The following is a 20,702-nucleotide window of genomic DNA, read 5'->3' as shown; positions in this document are numbered from 1 at the left end:
CTCCCATGTCTTACATACAAAACCCTTATTAATATACCCCAGAATCTTATTAGCCCTTTTTACAACTTCAACACACTGACGACTCATACTCCATCTGTGATCCACTGTAAGTCTCAGATCCTTCTCAGTAGTATTACCAGCTAAGACAGTTATTCTCCCTTTTGTGGTTGTGCATTTGATTTTTCCTAAGTGAAGTACTTTGCACTTGTCTTTACTGAATTACATCTTGTTGGCTTCAGACCAATTCGTTAAGATCATTTTGAGTTCTAACCCCGCCCTCCAAAGTGCTTGGAACTCCTCTCAACTTGGTGTCACCTGCAAATTTTATATGCACACTCTCTACTCCATTATCCAAGTCATTAATGAAAATATTAAGTAGTATCGGATTCAGGACCGATCCCTGCACAACCCCACTAGATGCACCCTCCCAATTTTATAGGAAACCATTGATAACTACTTTCTGAGTATGACATTTCAAACAGTTGTGTACCCATCTTAATAGTAATTTCATCTAGAGCACATTTCCGTAGTTTGCTTATGAGAACGTAATATGGAACTGTATCAAAAGCCTTACTAAAAATCAAGGTATATCATGTCTACTGCTTCCCCCCATCCACTAGGTTAGTAATCCTATCAAAGGAGGAAATTAGGTTGGTTTGGCATAATTTGTTCTTTACAAATCAATGCTGGCCATTCCTTATAACCCTATGATCCTCCAAGTGCTTACAAATTGATTGTGTAATAATTTTTCCAGTATCTTTTCAGATATTGAAGTTAGGCTGACCAGTCTATGCCCGATCCATAGTGCCACCAGATATCAAAAGTACCATGAGGACCAGTTATCCAAATAAAAGTATATTTTATATAAGTTTTGGCCATATGGCTCTCTTTGCACATACTTTCATATAATTAAATTTAAAAAATGTGTAGATAAAAAATTATGCCACGATGAAAATTAAATAGTGGTCACTCTATGGAAGTTCTTAATTAAGAGTGCGGTGGTACAGAGAGAGACTATATCTACCCTGAGGATTATTTTTAATTCTCTTTCATCAATCCAGTGCACCCACTGTTCCTGGCACTGGTGGTAGAGCAATTTCAGAAAATCTGTAGCATAGCCAAGGCCAAAAAAAGACAGACTTACTGAGGGTCTGGATACTCTGTAGGTAATTCTGTGGAGTAAGTCACTACTCGGCATGAGTAAGGGTGGCAGAGTCAGTCCCTTAAGGATTAAAGCAGTGCTGTTCTGCTCTACTGCACACTCTTAAAAAGGCTATTGCCACTAACCTACTGTGGCAAGTAAAAACAGCAGCTGGGAGGCCTTCCTGCCTCACCTCACATACAGTTCTAAATAAGCAGCCTTAGTCTTCTGTGAGGTCTGACATTATCATTACACAGATCTCTATAAATAACGAAATATGAACTGCTGGTGTCTGGTTAGCTTTGTCTCCCTTTGTGACTAAGAAGCTGCTTTTTAGGGCCTACTTGGCTTGCCCTGAAGGCTTCCCAGACTGTTGTATAATAAAGATGCTTGAAATGCAGACTGTGTCAACAGACACTTCCTTTGAGAGAGGTAAACAGCAGGACAATACCTCACTCATCAAAACCCACCAGACATACCTATAGAGTATACAAAGCTAGATGAGACCTCTCTTTTCTTTTTCTTTTTTTTTTTTTTTTGCGGGGGGGGAGGCAGTGGTAAGGAGGGTTGGAAGGGGTCTTCAAAAAGAAAATATTTTTGCAGATTTAATATAAAAAGAAGAATGTGCTGGCAACACCCACAATGATGTCATATCAGCTGCTCAATCCAGGTCAAATACAGTGTGACTGGAAGCACGAGACTTAATACAAGCATGACCCCATGAACTTACTGCTGTTTTTTCCCAGTGTGGAGTACTGAGAGATATCCAGTGGAAAGAGCATATCTGGACGATACATCTTAGCAGCATAGCCTTTTCAAAAGATTATGCCATTTCATGAAGAAAACAAATTATATGCCAAAGTGCACTCTCATGACTGCTCCTGTATTAAAAATTCCTAACAATCCCAAAGATTATATTAAAATCAATATTCCCCTGCAGTTTCTATATTGCCATATCAACAGGATAGGGCAGGATATCAAATGGACAACTGAAAGGCAGGAAACTGTTTTCAGCCACCCAGCTTATAGAGACAGACAGTAGTACAGGGGTAGGCAACCTATGGCACGCGTGCCGAAGGCAGCCTGCAAGCTGATTTTCAGTGGCATTCACACTGCCCAGGTCCTGGCCACCAGTCCGGGGGCTCTGCATTTTAATTTAATTTTAAATGAAGCTTCTTAAACATTTTAAAAACCTTATTTACTTTACATACAACAATAGTTTAGTTATATATTATAGACTTACAGAAAGAGACCATCTAAAAACCTTAAAATGTATTACTGGCACGCGAAACCTTAAATCAGAGTGAAAAATGACTCGGCACACCACTTCTAAAAGGTTGCTGACCCCTGCAGTAGTGTATCATAACATGAAACTGGCTGATAATTTGGCCAGCATTTTTAAGATATCCAAGCAACTAAATAGTGATTCCTGAGAAAAAATGGTGACCCATTCAGAAAACTATTCTTTTTCCAAGTTTCTACTTCTCTATTTCTGAAAAACAGTTTTATAAAAAAAAAAAATAGTTTTGAGGTTTTCCACCCTAATAGCTCAACCAGTTCAAAATCATCATTTTGGGGGAAAGGAATGTCAAAGTTAGAATCAGGACTCACAATTTGTCAGACCACTCTGTTTTATTAGCGCAGTGCTCCGCCAACAACACCCAGATAATGTGAGTGGCCATGCAAGACCCAAACAGTCCTATTTATACAGATAAAAGAGCGGGAATTAGACAAAGGGGTCAAAGAAAGCAAAACAGTAAAATTCACCTGGGGCACAGCATGCATATCCTACTTCCTTACTAACTCTTATCGGTCTAAGGCTAATACTTCACCAATTGCCCTTAAACGGTGCAATTGTTCTATGTTAATGTCTGTATTACTGACACCTGGATTGCAGCATTCCAACAATTTTGCTTAAAGGTACAGACAGCATTTCTTTAATCCTTTCTATTTTCACAATATAATTCATTCTACTTTCACAGGAACAAGAAGGAAAAAAAAGTCAGACCTCAATTACTGGTGGTGCTTCTTTTATCTGCTGATGGTAGGGCCTCACCAAGCATGTCTGTCTTCTTCTTTCCACGTATGTAGAAATTCTGCAGCTGTAGCAAAAAGCAGGACCTGACAGATCTTTCTTATTCCAAGAAAGACTTTAGTTACTCTGCTATACAGTATATAGTATTACATATATTTTTATGCAATTTAATGAAAAAGTAATTTTTACCATAAAAGTGTCATAAGTACAGGATTGACCTCATAACAAATGATGAAAGACCAGGTTTGGGATTCTGTAGCAAAACTACATGGGACTCGTGCCACATGCCTTGCTTATGACTTGCCCCTGAGTAATCACTGGGATGTTTTAACATGCCCAACAGTTATAACAGTAATAATGAGCCAATGCTAATTGCAAACCTTAAGTGACTGGATTACACCCAGGGGCAGCTCTAGCTTTTTTGCCGCCCCAAGCACAGCGGGCAGGCTGCCTTTGGCAGCGCACCTGTGGGAGATCCCTGGTCCCATGGATTCGGCAGCTTGCCTGCAGGAGGTCCCCGGTCCCGCAGATTTGGCGTACCCATTGCCGAATCCACAGGACTGGCAGACTTCCCACAGGCAAGCCACCGAAGGCTGCCTGACTGCTGCCCTCGCAGGGAATGGCAGGGCGCCCCCCGCGGCTTGCCGCCCCAAGTACACGCTTGGAGCCCTGGTTCCTGGAGCCACTGCTGATTACACTATAGGCAAGAATGCGGGAGGGGAGGGGAAATGGGTGTCTCTGCTCTACCTGAAGTATGTAAAGCAGAGTCCCAGCAGGAACAGGAGTTGCACTCACGTAGCAATGGAAAAGTAGATCCTAAAATATGCCTTTTACATCCAACACATTTACACTTATTCTAAGAAAAACAATTAACATTAGTTTGCCAGCACTGCCCTTGTTTCCTCATATGAGTAAGTTTTCAATGTTTTTATAGCTCACCGCTCATTATATTTTGCTCATTTGCAAGTATTAAACTATCATCTGCATAGAGATGATAGTGAGCATAATAGAAGAGTAATATTCATAGAAGATAAAACACAGTGGGTACCGGAGCCTAATAAAGAGCCAGGGAGGCTTGGCTGACCCTTTTATTAGGGTGAACCAGCTCCTGCTTCTAAATTAGGGCTCATCATACTCTGTTGTACTCTACTTTAAAAAGAAGAATCACAGCAAAATAATTGGAACATGAGCAGCAATATAAAGGGGTTCAAACTGACTAGTGTGTCTATTCTTTTTATCATGAGGTTTATTAAGAGCCTAACCAGTCACAATTAGGCCACCAAAACAGTATAATAAAATTACAGACACTTAATTTAATGTAAAGGCTTTTGTAAGAAGTAAATTTTAGTTTTGGGGTGTTTTAATGCACCCATATCTTCAGCCAGTGGGCTTTTCCACCACCAGTCAGATGCTATTATTGAACAGGACTGTAAGAAATGTGCATGCAGGGGTCATTTCACACAAACTCAACACACGAGTTGCTGTGGGAAGGAAACTTCTAGTGTAACATCCAAGAACCACATCCCATCACCCCTCCTAGCCCTGAAGACATTGGCTATGTCAGACTTTACTTTTGATGTCCTGAGTGTGGCTTGAGGAGGGAATCCTGACCACCTGTTCCATCCTGGGGACACGTGGTCCTCCCTGCTATACCTTGGGTCCTCAAACAGAACCCAGATGGTGCTATTCCCAGCAGGAGAGTTGCCTGGTATGGAACGCTGTCTCTCCCAAACCTTTCAAGGGTCTTTGGAGTCAGTACACCTTGCCCACTTGCTTCTCACTATATAGCAGGGAAGCACTGTAGTTGTCAGCCACCTTCCAGACGGGGCTCAGTACCACAGATACCCTGTAATCCTTAACATGGCTGCTACGGAATGATCAAGGCAAAGAGTCCTAGGGCTCCTTTTCTTTACATTCTAGTTTCAAGGAATTATGGGTATCTATCCCTGAGCTCACTAGAGCACCACTCTGGCTCTTTCTTCACGTCTGCTTTCCTGTTTATGAGGAAAGATCACCCCCTTTTACAGTCAGGGAGGTAGTGTCTGATAGCAAGTAGTCCTCTTTCTCCTTCACCACCTTAGATATGTACAACAAACAGGTTGGGTAGTGAAGATGTAGTATGTAATCCAGCATCCCACAAAAGACCACAGCAGCAAGCTCCTGGTTTTAGGACTGAGTGAGAAGAGTATAGGCCACACACACCTCTGTCCCCAAGGACAGGCAGGGAGCAGGCATCACAACTTTGCAACTAAACACATCATCATCACAACTTTGCAAATGGTGGAGCTGATGTTCACTGATAAAAGCAAAGTATTTACAGAGCCCTGCTGTTGAACCTTGTATGCCAGTTTATAACCTGGTTTGTGGTGATCTATTAAGATCAAAGAGACAACGGCTGATGTGAGTATTGGCGTGCACTAGCAAATCATCTGAAAGCTCACAATAGAAAAGCCATACGTGCATATACCTGTAGCTGCATGCGTATAGTAACTATGGCATAGATTAGTAGTAACACGTGTCTCAGGTACTGTACTTGGTCAGGCCTGAGGCTCACAGAATACCTCTGGTTAAGACTTCAAACTCCAGAGTGCCTTATTGCTCAGATAAAACTGGCAGCCTATTTTGTAAATGTATATAAGATTCTACAGTCAGAGATTCTACTAAAAGAAAACACTGTGTGGATATTTTACAGAATAAAATTTAGTTTATGGCAGGGAAACCAGAAACACAAATGGGAAAAGCCATTTTAATTGATATTTTTCCTGTTCTGTTTGCAAGTGAATTAATTCCAAGGTAGACTTTGGCCTGGTCTACACTACGCATTTATACTGATTTTAGCAGCGTTAAACCGATTTAACGCTGCACCCGTCCACACAACGAGGCCCTTTATATCGATATAAAGGGCTCTTTAAACCGGTTTCTGTACTCCTCCCCAACGAGAGGAGTAGTGCTGAAATCAGTATTACCATATCGGATTAGGGTTAGTGTGGCTGCAAATCGACGGTATTGGCCTCCGGGAGCTATCCCACGTGCACCACTGTGACCGCTCTGGAAAGCAATCTGAACTCGGATGCACTGGCCAGGTAGACAGGAAAAGCCCCGCAAACTTTTGAATTGCATTTTCTGTTTGCCCAGCGTGGTGGCGATGCAGTCCCAAATCCAAAAAGAGCTCCAGCATGGATCGTACAGGAGATACTGGATCTGATCGCTGTATGGGGAGACAAATCTGTTCTATCAGAGCTCCGTTACAGAAGATGAAATTTCAAAGCATTTGAAAAAAATCTCCAGGCTATGATACAGAGTCCACAGCACAGTGCTGTGTGACAAGCATAACGGACAGCCAAAGAATCAAATGGACGCTCATGGAGGAAGGGAGGGGGGACCGAGGACTCCAGCTATTCCACAGTCCCTGCAGTCTCCGAAAAATATTTGGCTGAGCTCCCAGTGCCTGTAGGTCAAACACATTGTCCGGGATGGGTCAGGGTGTATCTCATCAATTTACTCCCCCCTTCCCACCCTGTGAAAGCAAAGGGAAAAAAATCATTTCTCCCCTTTTTTCAATGTCACTGTATGTCTACTGCATGCGGCTGGTAGACATGGTGCTGGGGCAATGAACAGCAGCATCCTCTGCCCTCCCTTCCCCGGTGGCAGACAGTATAGTGCAGTAGGACTGGTAGCCGTCCTCGTCATCAGTTCGTGAGTGCTCCTGGCTGGCCTCAGGTGAGGTCAGCCAGGGGCGCCTGGGTAAAAATAAGAATGACTCTCGGTTATACCTGGCAGATGGTACAGAACGGCTGGTAACTGTCCTCATCATAGCAACTGGGGGCTGAACTCCATCAGCCCCCGACTTTTCATTTCTAAAGAAAAGATTCTTTACTGCCTGGACTATCATAGCAGTGGGATGCTGGGCTCCTCGCCCCTCTACCGTTTAATGTCCTGCCTGGACTATCATAGCAGCTGGAGGCTGCCTCCCCCTCACTTTATCTCACTAAAAACTCAGTGTTTCTTATTCCTGCATTCTTTATTACTTCATCACACAAATGGGGGGACCCTGCAATGGTAGCCCAGAAGGGTTGGGGGAGGAGGGAAGCAACGGGTGGGATTGTTGCAGGGACATCCCCTAGAATGGCATGCAGCTCATCATTTCTGTGGGATCTGACACGGAGCAGCTGTGCTCTCTGGTTCTCTGGTACACTGCTTCTCTAGTACACTTGCCCCATATTCTAGGAAGGACTGACTATATTTTTAGATACAACATAAAGGAGGGAATGACCCGGGGGGTCATTCCCATTTTTGTCTTTGCGCCCCCTGGCCAACCTCAGCGAAGGTCAGCCAGGAGCACCCATGACAGCAGCAGACGGTACAGAACAACTGATAACCGTCATCTCATCACCAATTTACAATGGCACAGCAGACGGTACAGAACGACTGGTAACCGTCTCTGCTACCCTGCAAAGGCAAATGAATGCTGCTGTGTAGTGCTGCAGTACCGCCTCTGTCAGCGGCATCCAGAACACATACGGTGACAGTGACAAAAGACCAAACGGGCTCCATGGGTGCCATGCTATGGCGTCTGCCAGTGCAATCCAGGGAAAAAAGGGCGGGAAATGATTGTCTGCTGTTGCTTTCACGGAGGAAGGAATGAGTGACGACATTTACTCAGAATCACTCGCGACATTGTTTTTGCACCATCATGCATTGGGATCTCAACCCAGAATTCCAATGGGTGGGAGCGACTGCGGGAACTATGGGATAGCTACGGGATAGCTACCCACAGTGCAATGCTCTGGAAATCGACGCTAGCCTCGGTATATGGACGCAGACCACCGAATTACTGTGCTTTGTGTGGCCGCGTGCACTCGACTTTATACAATCTGTTTACAAAACCGGTTTATGTAAAATCGGAATAATCCTGTAGTGTAGACATACCCTTTAAAGGATTACACTGCATTTATACTAAAGCCTGACAGTTTCCACTGAGATGCATGCTTTGCCCCAATCTCTGTTCATCTGGCAGGCAGTTTAGGGTAAGCTGGTACCACTCAGGGAGAAACAAGGGTTGCTTAATACAACAGAAGTCAGTCCCTTAATCTTCCCTCACACAAGTAATCCTCACTCATGCAAGAAGTCCAGCTGCAATCATGTGATTAAGGGTTGCAGGATGTGGCCCATCTATAGCAATTAATAACAAAAAATCAATAGTAAATTCTTTCAGTTCACAAATCTAAAGGGTATTTAAAATGGGGCCATATTTGAAAGGCTCCACAAAAGTGCATTTTTTTTGAAAAGGTTCATTTCTGTCTGAAAGACACTGATTGTTCAGCAGTTGTTTTTGGCAGAGCTGGTTCTTGCAAGGTCTTTAACGCTACAGTGTGACCTGGGAGGTCACAGATAGTGAATTCAATTATATTGCTTGATATATTATGCCCTCGTATACCATTGTTTATATTAAAGTAGTGCTTGAGATGTTGCATGGGAAGACATGGTCCCAGCGAAGAGTTTACATTCTGTAAGACAAAAACCAGAGAAAGGGGTAGAAGAGGTACAACATACAAGGTTGAGTGCCCCTACTCCTTTCACTGTAGCAATCCTTCTCAAGTCATGTCCTCAAGTTCTTAGCTCATAAAAGTTAAACTGTTACTTAAGAATGTTTCCACGGTGACATAGCCATTTCTGGAGGTGTCATAAACAGATAAGTAAGAGTTAATAGAACAGAAGTACTTCATATCTCTTTTGCCTGTAAAGGGTTAACAAGTTCAGTGAGCCTGGCTGTCACCTGACCAGAGGACCAATCAGGGGACAGGATACTTTCAAATCTTGAGGGAGGGAAGTTTCTGTGTGTGCTGTTAGTGTTTGGTTGTTGTTCTCTCTGGGTTCTGAGAGTGACCAGACGTGCAACCAGGTTTCTCTCCAATCTCCCTGATACAGGTTCTTATAGATTCAAAATAGTAAGTACTAGGTGATAAGGAGAGTTAGGCTTATGTTTGTTTTCTTTATTTGCAAATGTGTATTTGGCTGGAAGCAGTATAAATTTGTATTTTGCTGAAAGGATTTTAATTTGTACTTGTATACTTAGACTGGGAGGGTATTCCCAGTGTCTATAGCTGAAAGACCCTGTAACATATTCCATCTTAAATTTACAAAGATAATTTTTACTGTTTTTTCTTTCTTTAATTAAAAGCTTTTTTTGTTTAAGAACCTGATTGTTTTTTTATTCTGGTGAGACCCCAGGGGACGGGTTCTGGATTCACCAGGGAATTGGTGGGGAGAAAGGTGGGAAGGGGGAGAGAAAAGTTAATTTCTCTCTGCGTTAGGATTACTTTCTCCCTCAGGGAGAGTCTGGGAGAGGGAGGGAGAAGAAGGGGGGGGAGGTGAATTTTCCTCTCTGTTTTAAGATTCAAGGAGTTTGAATCACAGTGATCTTCCAGGGTAACCCAGGGAGGGGAAGTCTGGGAGAGGCAACGGTGAGGGAAAGGGTTTACTTTCCTTGTGTTAAGATCCAGAGGGTCCCTGGGCAAGGTTTTGGGGGGGACCAGAGTGTACCAGGCACTGGAATTCCTGGTTGGTGGTAGCGCTACAAGTACTAAGCTGGTAATTGAGTTTAGAGGAATTCATGCTGGTATCCCATCTTTTGGACGCTAAGGTTCAGAGTGGGTGATTATACCATGACAGGAGGATACAAATAGTAAGCCTTCCCTGGTTGTGTTTAGGCCAGTGTTGCTCACTAAAGTTCTAGAGATACCTCATGACACAACCCGTGCTACCTACTGTACTACCTACTTCTGAAAGCCAACAGGAAAGAACTGGGTCTACAGCTGGTGGAAACTGTCAGTGTCTCCCTTGGGGAGGACAATATCCCAAGCTGCTATAAATGAAACTGTGGCAGGCCGATTCCTCAGAAAAACATCAATTGATAACAATATGGCCAAATATCATCTGAGATTTAATCTTTCTTTCCTGATCAATTATTGACAAGTTTGTGTCCAACTCTCAGAGCACTTAAATGCCTCAGTTATCCCTGTTTCTTGGCAGTCTGAGTACAGCTTAGAAAATGCATTAGTTGCTCCAGTGGTCAGTCTCTCCCTAGTGATCGATGGCTATGCCAATGTTAGATCTGTCCACACCTTGTACAAAGTGGTTCATGCGGTGATGCGAGGAGACAGCGAGAAGCAGGGGGAGGCTAAGGCAGGCACAGGCTGAAGAAGAGAAGATTAGAAGGGATCAGACTTGTGGGACGGACAGGATTAAATGGAGAGCACACTCTTCTCTAGAACTTGGAGCTGAATCTACGATTCTGAGTCTCAATATTTCTTTGCTATTAGCAAAGATCTGTGACATGCACTAGCAAAGTGTGTGTCTCATCCCACTTGAGTGGCACATCCACTTGAGTAATATCAGTTTACTACTGCTACCAGTTACTCTGTTACCTCAAGTGGCAGAGGTCCAATCCTGATGACGATCCAGTTTGGGGGTCAATATGAGGGAATTTGTTTTGTCATTGTACTTTAAAAAAAAAACTAGGAAATTACATACAAAAAATACATTAAAAAGAACATTAAGGTTGCAAATCAACTCAAAAGTTAGGAAATGCCAGAATTAAGGTTGTCTATGCAAACTTAATTCAGCCCCTTGTATGTATGCATAATGATACAATTTTTAACAACATGATAACATAGTATTTTCCATAGGACCCCCACCTCATTCATGGCACAGGTGGACAGTGCCCAAAAAATAAGTTAGAAACGTGTAGTGAATAAAGCAGTTATCTGCAGGGACCCCATCTCATCTGTTGCAAAGTCAGAAAGTGTGTATTGAATGAGGCAATGTACTGTAGGAAGAGGAAGCGTGGTTTCATGGTCAGCTGAAGTCAATGGGAGGTCTGTTCTGAATATATAAACTGCTATACTTTACAAAGTACGCTTAAAAAAAAAATCAGACCCAAAGCATCTCAGTTTGGGCACTAAGATCAGCAGATGCTTTTGACATTACTCTCGCTGTGCCTCAGATGCCGTCTGTAAAAATGGGATAACAACCTTAACTCATAGGAATGAAGGGGGGGGAGGGGAATTGTAAAGACAAATTCATTCCTATCTGTGACGCATTCACATACTACAGTGATCAGCGCCATAAAAACTCCATGAGGAAATTAATCATCATTCTGCATTCAGTGCAGGGTCTGAAGAGTGTGCAGCAAATAAGGCATAGGGCCACACAATGAATGAAAAAACAAAATATCAAATAGCTACCCATCCAATAAGCCCTATCAATTCTGTGCAATGAATGAAATAGGAGCTTGTGATCATGTGATTAAAAGACTATGATAATGCATATATACAAGGGGCTGAATTAAGTTTGCTTAGGCAATTTCAGTTCTGGCACTTTTGAGTGCTTGACTTTACAACATTAAAGTTCCTTTAATGTAATTTTTTTTTATCTGTAACGTAGGCATTACGTAACTTACATTTCTAATGAGAAAGATAAAACATACACCTGTATGTGTGTATACCATACATTAGTACATATTATACGCACACGTGTACACTCGTGCACATGCATAAATGTTAATTAGAGCAGTAACAAGGAGCAAGACCCTGAGACTAATAGCAAGTTTAAAGAAAAGATTGTGTCCCCAGTGCTGTATTGCATTTGTAAGAAACTCTTAAGAATACACACAGCTTCAGTAAAACCTCTCTTGTGGTGATTTTCTTTAGTTGCCCTAAGTTTTAAAAGTTTCCAAACCTAAAACATTTGTTATCAGAGTAGATGTAAATTAAACATACTAATTGCAAACAGAAATACACACACTTCACACATACTAAAGAAACTCTACACTTCTAAATTATGGAGTCATAATGTACAGCAGTTGACCAGCAAGCCAGTATTTTACCCACAGCCCTGAAAAATAGCTGAGAGGCACTAATAGTAATATGTTTTCGTTTTCATTTCAAACTCTGGTAACAATTCAGCTACTATCACATTATATGATCTCATGCTGCTGTAAGAGCCAAAAGTTTCACTTGAAATTTTTTCAATTATCAGATCTGGAAAGCTTTTCAATCACTTTAGTTTGAAAAGGATTAAAAAAAACCAAGACCAGAGATAAGAGGCCAGAGGCTTGAAACATTTATCACTCATCATACTCTTCCATCTGATACCAGGTTAGCATCTTTACAGATTCAATAGAATTACCTACCTACCTTTTTTATGAAGAGTTTAAACCCCAGAAAATTAAAGACTGAACTATGAGGTTAGCAATTAAAACCCAACAACAAGGGCATCCAATCCTTATGGAGTAGGAGGACTAGAAATAGAAACATCCAGAGTAGAAAGAGTCCCAGCTTCCCAAAGGGCCATTTGCTTCTAGCTCTGGAAGACTCCAAAATATTGACTTTAATTGCATTTTTATGGATGAAAAAATTAGGTAATTGTTATTAAAAAAAAGCAGGGTTTGTTTTTTTCCTCATAGAATCATAGAATCTCAGGAGGTCATCTAGTGCAATCCCCTGCTAAAAGCAGGAACAACACCAACTAAATCATCCCAGCCAGGGCTTTGTCAAGCCGGGCCTTAAAAACCTCTAAGGGTAGAGATTACACCACCTCCCTAGGTAACCCATTCCAGTGCTTCACCACCCTCCTAGTGAAATAGTGTTTCCTAATATCCAACCCAGGCCTCCCCCACTGCAATTTGAGACCACTGCTTCTCGTTCTCCTCTAAGCCTTGTATAATCTGCATTTATAGCACCTAAAGAATCTGGCTTTACAGCTGGAGGCATACTAGTAATAGTTCCACTGAAAAATTTCAAGCACTCACTAAAACATTCCTAGAACAAGTAAACATGTGGCACATGATGGTGTGGTGTAATGTAAAGATTTTGCTTGCATTTATTATAAATGATCCACCATGGCTACCCCAATCTCATGCCAATGATACCCTTAATACCATACCTCACCGATAGCTATTCTGCCTATACAGAATGCCCACAAAGTGGTCATTATTAAATGAGCAGTGGACCAAAAAGTTCCAAATATGAGCATATCAGATATAATTGCACTCGTTAACCAGTTAAAATAATGTAACAAAAATCCTGTCATGAATCAGTGGGCTCGGTCTTGGTCCCATTTAATTCAGTGGTAGTTTCCCCATTGACTAAAACAGGAGAAAGAACAAATACAATAACGTTACTTAAAAAAAAACCTGAACTATGTATCCTGTAAAACCACGTTTAAATCATCTAAATCTTATCCCCTCCCCTAAAAAAAAAAAAAAAAAAAAACCACGAACAAGCAGAACAGTAAAGGAATTTACTGTATGTTACCAAAAAAAATTTTAAGTATTCTTGTAATGTCTTTTGAAAGTCACCAAATGTACAAAACATCAAACAAGGCTCCACACAAATCTCAATTTTCAAATAATATCTCAGATCACTCAAAGTTGGGTATGTAGCTTCATAGGTCGTGATCGGGTACCTGAGTGGTATTATATGGTGTCTCTCTTGAAAACGTACACAAAATATAGAAAGTACTATAGTTCCCATTGCCTTAACTACATCTAAATTAAGATATATTTTGTACCTGTGGGTACAATAGAAAAATATTTTGATTTTCTCACTGTCTAGTTGGGAAGCAAAGGTATCTAAATGCACACGTGACAAACTATATTAATCAAATTGTATTCTCCACCGTGCAGTGGTTTCTGCCATTCATAATATAGTGGTGGGCGGAAATCAGACACACAGAATCCTACATCTTCACACCTCCTTTGGTACAGATCCATGCTTTCCCGTTACCTAACAGGCTTCCCTAGTGCAAAACCTCCTCTCCCACTACATCCTAAGTACTGCTATCCTTCTGTTCTCTCCTCCCTGTGCAGAAACATTTATCTCTAGATCTTCTCCTCTACCTCCTATATTCCCTCCACCACCAGCTCTAGAAGCACCTTCATTGAAACTCTCAGTTACAGCCATCAGAAAAAATATTTTACAAAAATGGTTGTCACTTATTATCAAAACACAGTCCAACAGAAAATTTCCCCACCCTCTCTATTCTCTACTATTGCATCCTTCCATCTCTTACCTGTTTCTAGAGAATCTATATATGCTGGCCACCCACTCCCCTTTCCTGCACCCACTCAAATCCAGAGGCACAAACACAACATCACCACCCATTTCCTTCTGTTGCCATGTCCTGTCCCCTCACCCAGTTCCATAGATACTCCTTTCCTACACTGTAACCTGCTCCTTCTCAGAGCTTGCTTCCCTTCCACCACTGATTTTCCCTAACACACCATCGGCTGCTCCCTCACTCAGTTTCCTTCCCCCACTTGGTTCCAGGGACCTCCTCATAGACTTCCTCCACAATATCACTCCACAAACATCTCTTGCCCCACCTATACCACCACTGCCACCTCTTTTACTTTCTTACATACTTTTTGATGGGTCATTTCCCTTCTGCCAATACTACACAAGCAGCAGCATCTTGCTCTGCCTATCTGTGAAGTAAAACTGACCCCTCAGTGGTTGAAAACGCCTTCGCTGAACCTAAGGTTTTCTGGTGATGGCTGTACTAATGCGTACATGGGAAAGACTTGTCCAAAGAGATAAAGAAACACAAAATCTGTCCTGAATGGTTAACAGCACTTCAGAGGAACGAGGAAAGACAAAATAAATATAAGCATTAAAAACGTTTAAGTTCATATACAAATGCTGCCAGCGGGTTGCTGGGCCTTAGTTTTACTAGTCCATAATTATCAGCTATCCTTACACCATCCTTTCCTAACCAATCATAACCCCACAATATTCAGCATGTAGCTCCAAACCAAAATGAGCCAAACTGAACATATCTGAATTTGGGAAGTTTGAGTCCAAAACTTTAGCACAAGCCCATATCTACCCCTCTTTGAACAGTTTAGTTTAATTTTTAATGACATATTTAGCCAAAGTGCATGATTGAGGTGAGAATAACCAGTGTTAAATTTAAAGCAGTGCAGCTGATATGGTTGTTGGAGGAGTACCCACAACCTTGTCTATGAGGAAGGCCGGAACAAGAGAGACCAAAACAGATTAAGGTGATCGTTTTTGGAAACAGCATCAGGAACTAGTTGAAAACACACACATGTAGCTCAGCTGCAATACAGATAGATCCCTGAACAATGTTAAGCTTTCTGATACACTCATAAGCATATGCAAAAGTTTGATTGAACTGTACCTCCTAGGCTTCACCCTGAGCTCTACTGTAATTAGTTTTCTCTTATGACAATTTTAATGGTCAGTTCAACTTCTTTGATTGCTTAGCAAATAAAAGCTACCCAAATTACAAAGAGTGCTGCATTGAAGGGTGTTGGAAAGCTCAAACACATGAGATTTATCAAAACCTCATGCCACTCTTTATAGAAACTCTCTTGTTACTAAAGAGGAAAAGTAAACTTTGAAGGGTGGTGCTTATAATTAAAGGGTGTTTCTGCAATATCTAAAGTTTCTTCTATTCCTATTTGAAACCATGAGAGTTATATCTTCCTGTTTTGATGACAGGCCTCCCGAAGAAAGGTCTGAGTTAATTATAAATTATCCCATTACTCACCCCAGGTGTCCTTCCTGGAGCAGGAAGGAACTACAGCACAGAGAGCTGCATGTAAATCCTTTGATCACATACACAATCCCCCTTCAAAAATATAAATCCTCCTCTTTCACTGTACTGACATGACTCATACCTGTAATGAAGAGAGAACAGGACACAAGCTCTTAGTAACCTTATATCAATGGAAAAGTTAAAAATATTAAATTTTAAAGTAATTAGCCAAGTCCCCATTATTTTCTCAAGCAGATACTGAAGTCAAATGCATTGCTGTAATTAAGTTTCAACAGCCCTTGAGAAACACACAATTATAAAAAAAATCTACATATTTAAAGCTAAATTCAGCTAAAATAGAATGTCCTGTTACATATTGCAGTCTGGACATTGCTCAATAGAACTAGTGCAAAGTCTTTGTTAGGATCCCCTTTTTACAAAAACTTTCAAGAGCAGAAACCTAACAGGGACCTTAAGACAGGACCTTAAAAATAAAATATATGTCCTATTTCCACACTGCAGAAGGAAGCCAAAATATGTCTATGCAACACAAATACACCCTTACAATGGGTGTTTTTCATGGTTTCTGCACTCTTTTGTAGTTTGCTTTTAATAATTTTTATTTATTTTACTGCATCAGCTCCATAAAAACAGGACCAATGTGCTATAGACAGACAGAAGTGGCCATCCTTTAATCGTTTTGGATGTGCCGAAAGACAAATAGAATAACATGTCTCATAACATTAGCCAATTTCCATGCATTTCTTCCACAAGAGAAGGTACACTTTCACTATTTGTGAAGGGTACAAATACTTGCAAGCCAAATTGTGTCGTCAGTAGCAGAATTAACAGTCTGGAGTGTTCAGCAAGACTTATACCAAAGTAAACACTAATAAAATAAATAAAATACAGAATGCATTAGCACAACAGAGAGCTGACCCACAAAGCATCCTGGCCTGTCTGGTAAGTAGCCTACATATGGTTTCCTGAGCTGAGACACCAGATCTGTGATTGTTCTAAGTTCTCTGGCTTTTTTTTTTTTTAAATATACATTGTTGGAAATCTGGGAACTCCAACTTCCCAATGATGTATAACAGTATTTTCCAGCCCAACCAGTTACCTGAAAAAATTCATGTAATTCTGAATACCATTGTACTTCCCCTACCTGCAATTCCGACCATATTTTAGTGACTATTATCTTGAAAACCGGTAGCAAAACCAACATTATTTACTTATAGAGCACTTTCCTGAACATTTTTGTAATTGTTATTGAGTTTGCACCATTACCAAGTACTACCATCTCAACTGCCTGCCAACAATCAAATTTTGTAACAAATCAACAACAGAACAAAAACTATGCCATGTTTCCCCAGCAGAATGAATTTTTACGTGTTAATGTGTATCCATATTTCCTGAACTGTACTGGCTGTTTCCTTTTTACATTTTTTTTTAAACATTAAGTTTTTCATTCTTAATTTAAAGTCAAATTGTGCTTAGAGATGCACGTTCACACACAACTCTTATGGATGCAAGCGGGAATTGCAAATATATATATTTGAGGACAGAATTTGGCCCGGACTATTTAAATAAAATAGTACATTTATCAACACTAATGTACATATGATACAAGTAAGATCAATGTTAATATAAGAATTTAGGGCCAGAAGGGGCCACCAGATTATCTAGTCTGACCTGTATACATAAGCCACCAACGACATCCAGTTACTCACACACTAACCCAGCGGTCAGCAGCCTTTCAGCAGTGGTGTGTCGAGTCTTCATTTATTCACTCTGATTTAAGGTTTTGCGTGCCAGTCATACATTTTAACGTTTTTAGAAGGTCTCTTTTATAAGTCTATAATATATAACTAAACTATTGTTGTATGTAAAGTAAATAAGGTTTTTAAAATATTTAAGAAACTTCATTTAAAATTGAATTAAAATGCAGAGCCCCCCGGACCAGAGGCCAAGACCCGGGCACTGTGAGTGCCACTGAAAATCTGCTTGCATGCCACCTTCGGCACACATGCCATAGGTTGCCTACCCCTGCACTAACCCAACCACTGAAATTAGACAGGAGACTAAATCATTGTGTGTTACAGGCAGAGAGTTGGGGGGGTACACGAAAACCTGATGTTACAGATATTATTGACAGATGCTATTTTTCTTTACGCGCACCCGCACACACACACTTTCACCTGAAAGAACACACGCAGTAAGAAGTGTAAGAAAATAAACTTAAGTAAACATTCTTCTCTGAGATCACCAGAGCGTTGAGCACATTTCTTTTAGCTCTTTGAACAATACAGTCTAAACCGCAGACGCTAAAGCCTGTCAGATATGAAGTGTCCAAAGATTACACCTCAGCAACATACCCTTGAATCACATTCCAGTCCCACTTAATGATAGTAAAGTCAAAGAGAAGATACTTTTGCTGAAAACACTTATGCCAAAAATGCCAGGGGAAAAATGTTTTCTACTGTGAGAAATCTTTCATTAGTCCTATCTAAGGACAAGAAATATACATATTTTTATATATGATTATTAAAATGTCATGATTAGTTAAGGTCAAAGAGGTCTATTTAGCCTCCTGTATAGCATTGTCATGAGCTCTGCCCAAAATTAAAAGGCTGGGAGTGAAACGAAACTGAATTACAAGCTTTCATACTAAAACAAACAAACAAAAAAACATGAACTAAGCAAATAAGAGGGACTGCAGGAAAATAGACTGTATTATACAAGGGGTCTCAAACAATCTAGATACTAAAGGTTGCCAAATTATAGAGAGTGAGTCTGACTACACAAACTAAGCAACACCCGCAAAAAGTGGTAGCCACAACATTTTTACCACTGTGGTATATGAGAAAGATCCCATCCTGCACAGATACAGTGGTGTAAGGGTTACATATGAGGTCACTGTCATGACAGTCTGGAAGCTTGAGTTTTATGTAAATAGAGTGGTTTGGTAACTTGCTATGAGTTTTTATATAAATGATGCATATAGTGTAATGCTCTCCTGATATACTGAAATCATGGTCACAATAACTGTGTAGGAGTCTGCATGCTTTGCCGTTGCCTACTTCTTTTAGTTCAGTTTGCACCTGAAGCAGTTAGAGCACTTAACAGATAAAGATTTCCTCCTACTATAAACTTATCTGATTTTGTGTGACGGAACATAAAATGCTGTGTTTAATGATCTTGCTGAGGAATGCACTGCACATTAAATCAGCAGTGGATAAATAAAAGATCATTAAAGTTCCAGTCAGACTGCCCTGTCTTCAAATGCAAAACAACATATTTCTATTTGTAACAACTGAACCTGCAAGAAGAAAAATACCACACACAAGTTTATGAGACAGTCATAAGGGGTTGGACTTTTTTGGCAGTCACAACAAAGATTGCAGCTAGCTAGTACGTAGACGCAATCAACATTAATCTTATTAATCATAAAAGTATTCCTTGGATCCTTGAATTTAATTATCGGTGCTCTGCTTATGGACCAAGGGCATGTTCTGTAGTTCTGTAAGCCTCAGATGGAAGGGATCACTATTACCACTTGAAGAGAGTTCACTCTGAAAATTATCATAAAGGCCCACTCCCCATACACTTTGAGGTGACTGCCAAGAAAATTTCAAAGCCCAGCTGCCACCTGTATCTGAGATAGATTCTTCAAATACGGTATGCAGAGAAGCACACCTTAAAATGTGTTAGTGGCTGATGTGAACAAAAATAAGCCAGAAGTCTCTCAGCTGGTGCTGGAAGAATCACTTGGGACATATTCTTCACCTGCCACACAGTTGTGACTAGGCTAAGGGCCAAATCCTGAGATCCTTGTGCACGCTCAGCTCCAACCAAAATCAACAGAAATTTAGACTTTAGGATTTGTCTATAAATATTCTAAGGCATCCATTAGTGTGCATGAAAATCTGAACATGCGAATCACCTGTGTATGCAATTTTTTTTTTACATGCTTTCATTTGTGGACTCAAATGTTAGGGTTCATGCTGGTAAATTTCACTATTTAAGTGAAATATACTGCACAATTAGAGGCCACAATTTGAAAATTTGGCCCTGAAAGTTTTCCTGGTCTTGGGAAGTCTAATTTAAGCTAGCCTTTGGGCAAAGCAGACTAGCTGGCATTAAGATTTAAGATCATCACTGAGAAAAAGAAAAGTAAATTTCATTATTTATAAAGTCTCTGTTGAACGTATTCATAGCGCTGACATCTTTATATAAAACCCAAGTCAGTGACAATGTAAAAAGGGGAGAGAGATGTAAACTTCTGTTCACTTAACCTTTTACCTACCCAACATGCCCAAGTTTCTTGTAACATCCATTTAACGGAATAATAAAATCAAGGTATAGTCTTGACTTGGAAGGTGAATTTCCTTCTTTCTGCACAAGCTTTACCATCTAGTAGGCCATAATCACTTAACAGCCTTTAATACTTTATTTAAAACAAAGCAGACAGAAGAAAGAAAAAAAATCACAAGAAAACAAGTCAGCTAGGCCCAAGCCTCCTTTTGAGACGCTCAATACAGTCACCTATATTACATGTGTTTGTTTATCGTCAGTATATACCAAAAGGAGATACACAAAGTATCAGCTGCTTGGTTGTCAATTTTAGGACCATTAAAAAAAAACCAAAAAAAAAAACAAAAAAAACCCAACAACAACAAAAAAAAAAAACATAGGTCAGTTTCCCCTAGCCCAGTCTTCAAATACTGACACGATGGGTGCACAATTCATACCCCTCTTCCTGGTTTAGCATCACATGGGCATTGTGACAGGTACAGTGTCTCACTCTCAGGGTATGTCTACACTGGAACTGGAGGTGTAATTTCCAGATTGGGTAGACACATCCATGCTAACTCTCGACAAGCTAGTATCCTAAAAACAGAAATATAGCTACAGCAGTGTGACTGGTGGAATAGGCTAGCCTCTCCCACATGATCCCATCTG

At 40.6% G+C, this 20,702-nt stretch overlaps 1 long non-coding RNA gene across 4 annotated transcripts in view; it reads right to left on the bottom strand.

Moving 5' to 3' along the window:
- LOC115646562 overlaps nucleotides 1-20,702 on the bottom strand; it is a 361,228-nt gene that overhangs the window by 140,699 nt on the left and 199,827 nt on the right. For all 4 annotated transcript variants that reach the window (XR_003999061.1, XR_003999062.1, XR_003999063.1 and 1 more), the window contains one exon: nucleotides 15,753-15,882. This is a non-coding gene — a long non-coding RNA (uncharacterized LOC115646562). The remainder of the gene's footprint in view (nucleotides 1-15,752; nucleotides 15,883-20,702) is intronic.

The sequence above is a fragment of the Gopherus evgoodei genome, chromosome 2 (assembly GCF_007399415.2).
Source record: "Gopherus evgoodei ecotype Sinaloan lineage chromosome 2, rGopEvg1_v1.p, whole genome shotgun sequence".
In the NCBI taxonomy this organism is placed as follows: domain Eukaryota; kingdom Metazoa; phylum Chordata; order Testudines; family Testudinidae; genus Gopherus; species Gopherus evgoodei.
This window is presented reverse-complemented; position numbering and strand designations above follow the sequence as displayed.